Genomic DNA, 4,280 nt, shown 5'->3' with positions numbered 1-4,280 from the left:
TCTTTCATACTTTTTTTTTATTCATTGAAGGCACTATGAGCTAGAAAATAATAATTTGAAGAAAACCAATCTTTATGAAATAAAAAAGGCATTGAATATACAGAGTAGTTGATATGTATATGTGTGTATGTGTATATATATATATATATACACTGAATCAGAATTTCAAGGGAAGAGGATGTGGAGCTAGAAGAATCTGTACTTGTAGAAGTTCCCAGGTGATTCTGATGTGCAGCCATGGTTAGCTGGGAGCCACAGACACACAGCCTGCCAGCTGCTCTTCATCTCCATGGCAACAGAGGCAGAAGAAGCAAGTATTAACTGTGGCATGAAGTATTTAAGCTAATGTGAGTTTGCTTTTAATTACTAGATTTGCATTTGTCATTATAACCCTTTAGTGAATATCTTCTTGGCCCCATGCCTAAGATTTGGGTAGTTTCCGCCAGGTGAACACTATGCTTTTGGTTATAGATTTTTTTTTTAATCTTAGGCTTTTACTAATTATGCATAAAAGAAAATCATGTTAGAACTCAAGTCAGTTAAACTTTTTCTCTAGAGACTCGTGTCATTAAAAATAATGTCATACAAAAATAATGCATCTAATGATAAGTATAAACAATGGAATAAAATGTAGAACAAGATATAAAGAAATATAAATGCCTAGGTACACATTTAAGAACATGAAGTACTGAGCCCAAACTGTTACCAACTATATTTAAGTCTGGTTTTTCTTACTGAGACTAAATAGGAAAACTAGTATATCTGATTTCATTTATAGGGCCAAAATTTTTTATAGCTATTCTTGTTCCAAAATCTTTCTTTATTTGAGGCTTTAGAAATAAGTATATTTTTCCTGCAACTCAGGCACCAAGAGCTTTTTGCAATATTGTAGCTTTTCAAGGAGAAATATTAATAATTATAGTAATATAATACATGTAGTTTCCTCTATATATGTCCTGTTCTAATTGCTTTTTATCCTGTTCTAATAGAAACATCTATTTCTTCCACAGGATTTTCTTAGTGTCTTCTAGTTTTCTTTTTTTGCTGCCAAGAGAAGCCTCTTGCCTAAGTCAGCCCCCGTTTCCAAACTTTATGTGCATGAGGCTTCATAAAATCTTGTGATGCTATCTTTTGTTATTTATTATTGTTAATAATAACAATGACAATAATAAATATTTTAATACACTCTTCAAACATTGTTTAATTTCATCTTCTCAGATCAGGAAGGGTTCCCTTGGCAACCAAGTTATATCCTCCTCCCTGGGTGGCATGCTTCTGGCATAAAAATTATATGATGCAAACAAGTCAAAGATTATTTTTAAATTAACCCATCATTTCCCAATAATTTACAATCTGTATCAGATCTATATTTTTCTTTGAAAAGGGAACCAACCATTTCTGCTGCCTAAGCATTTAAAAACAAAAAGGTAGAAAAAAAGAATTAAAAATGATGGTTGTGATGGGAAATGAGAAATTGTATGTACATGTTCCTTCCTTTGGAATGGGGGGGGATTAGGACCTGTGCATTTATCTTACTTACAATTTTGTTATTGCTTCTGTATTCCTGTATCAGGAGAGGTGGTGTCAAATCGACTGGGTGTTAAATGAGCCTGTGTGCATTTGTGTGTGTGCGCGTGCACACACGTGTGTGCACATGCACCTAGGTGCATTTTGGGGAAAGATAAGCTTTATTGTTTGGTAGCTGTTATAGACTGAATGTTTCTGTCCCCTGACAAATTCATATGCTGAAACCCTATTCCTTCAATGTGATGGTATTAAGATGTGGGACCTTTGGGAGGTAATTAGGATTAGATAAAGTCATGAGGATGGAGCCCTTATGAATGAGATTAGTGCCCTTTGAAACATCACAAAAGAGCTTACTTCCTCTCTCTGCTCTCCAGTATGTGATGACATGGTGTGAAGTCAGCAGTCTGCAACCTGTTAGAGGGCTCTCACCAGAACTTGATCATGCTGGCTCTCTGATTTTGGACTTGTGGCCTCCAGAATGGCGAGAGATAAATTTCTGTTGTTTATAAGCCACCCATTCCACAGTATTCTCTTTTAACTATCTGAATTGACAAAGACAGTAGCCCTAAATTCACTCAAATCCTACAGGTGGAACTAAAGAAATAATTCCATGTTTTTATAAATAGCTTTAGTTTCCTTTGCTTGAGTCCAGTTAAATTATTCACAAAGCGTTTTCTGGAAAAAATGAAAATATGGAATTCAACTCTCTTTTTCAACTGCAGACTTAAATAAGCATGAGAATGAATAAAAATGCTTATCGTCTATAGTGGCTTGTTCTAGAAATGTAAAAGAGAAGCACACACATTCTTTTAAAAGAAATTTTATATTGTTTTATGAAACATTGTGAAAGTGTCATTATGCATAGTATAGAAAATTTGGTAAACTGCAGTAAATTGAAAGGCAGGAAAAAAAGTATGCTCAAGTTCCATCTCCTAAAGACATAAGCAGTTAACATTCTGAACTGTTTTTCTAGGATTAGGATTCTTTTAAAAAAATCAATTTTATAACTCTAAAAACTTCTAAAAGTTAAAATCAATAAAAAGTCATTTCCTTGCTAATATATTCATATTTGGTAATACATATTTAAAGGTAAAACATATTGGAAGGACATGATATAACTTTAAGTGAAAATGGCTGTTATGTTGTCCTTTAATTAACTACAGAATTTACCCTTCACTGGCAATATCACTGATATAATGCTATCTTCAAGGGATAATCTGAAATGTAAAAAGAGACTCAAGAGATGTTTCTCACAGAGTTACTTATTGGGAAATTATTAGCCAATGGTGTCATGCCATATGGTTGAATACTATGCAGCTACTAAAATTACAAGGATTTTTAAAAATAACATGTGGAATGATTACTAACTGATGTTATGCAAAAAAAGCAGATTTCCAAATTTTATGTAAAATATGATCTCAATTATGTTTTCACAAAGTGGAAGGAATGTGATACCAAAATATATCATAAAACACCAAAAGAATTGTTATATCTGAGTGCTGGGATTATAAATAAATCTGATTATTTTCTCTGTAATTCTCTGCATATCCAAACATTTTCTACAATGAATGGGTGTTTATTTTATAGTTGTATTTTTTGAAAATAAAAACAAGAACAGAAACTATTCCCTTATCCCATTTTCTGGGAACCATACCTGGAACAAAGAGGAAGAAATTATTAGCACCAAGCATCCCTTCCTCAGAATATTTCCTGTGTTTCTAATCACATGGCAGCTGTTTGCCTGATAATAGTCTGCTTGGAGTTTTATAGAAGCCACATTTTTTTCACTGAGTACTTTGAAGAGACTTAAGAACCATATAGAAAGCAGAGTAGGGGACTTCTCTCTGGCAGGGTTAGCTTGTAACACAGTTTGAAATGCTTTTCAGGGATGGTCACAGCCCTCCCTGTTGGTGTCTACCTTTCTCAGGGATCAGCAGCCCAGATCCAGGGCTCCTGCAGGCCTGCGCATAAACCCTCACGGAGGAAGCCTCGTGGGACCCATATGGGCCTGAGCGCTTCATCACGGCTGGGACCCTTCCCAAGCTTGCAGCAACAGAAACTGCTTCAGGTTTTCTCTGCTTTCCCCCTGGGGAGGTAGGACCTGAAAACACCCTTTTTTTTTCTTTTTAGTTGAAGTAGAGTCAGTTTACAATGTTGTGTCAATTCCTGGTGTACAGCATAATGTTTGTCATACATATATATATATATATACATATATTCCTTTTCATATGCTTTTTCATTATAAGTTACAAGATATTAAATATCATTCCCTGTGCTATACAGGAGAAACTTGTTATCTATTTTATATATAGTAATGTGTATCTGCAAATCTCAAGCTCCCAAATACCCCTTCCCACCCCTTCTTCCCACTGGTAACGGTAAAGTTTGTTTTCTATGTCTGTGAGTCTGTCTCTGTTTTGTAAATAAGTTCATTTGTGCCTTTTTTTAGATTCCACATATAAGTGATATTATATGGTATTTTTCTTTTTCTTTCTGGCTTACTTCACTTAGAATGACAATCTCCAGGTCCATCCAAATGGCCTTACTTTATTTTTATGGCTGAGTAATATTCCATTGTGTATATATATAGTACAACTTCTCTATCTAGTCATCTCTCGATGGACATTTAGGTTGTTTCCATATCTTGGCTTCTGTAAATTGTGCTGCTATGAACATTGTGGTGAAAACATCCATTTTTGATTGTGCAAAATGTGTAATTTTGGTGAAGCCTCATCTCTGGGCCAAGCCTGTCT

Source organism: Vicugna pacos, chromosome 5 (assembly GCF_048564905.1).
Source record: "Vicugna pacos chromosome 5, VicPac4, whole genome shotgun sequence".
NCBI lineage: Eukaryota > Metazoa > Chordata > Mammalia > Artiodactyla > Camelidae > Vicugna > Vicugna pacos.
This window is presented reverse-complemented; position numbering follows the sequence as displayed.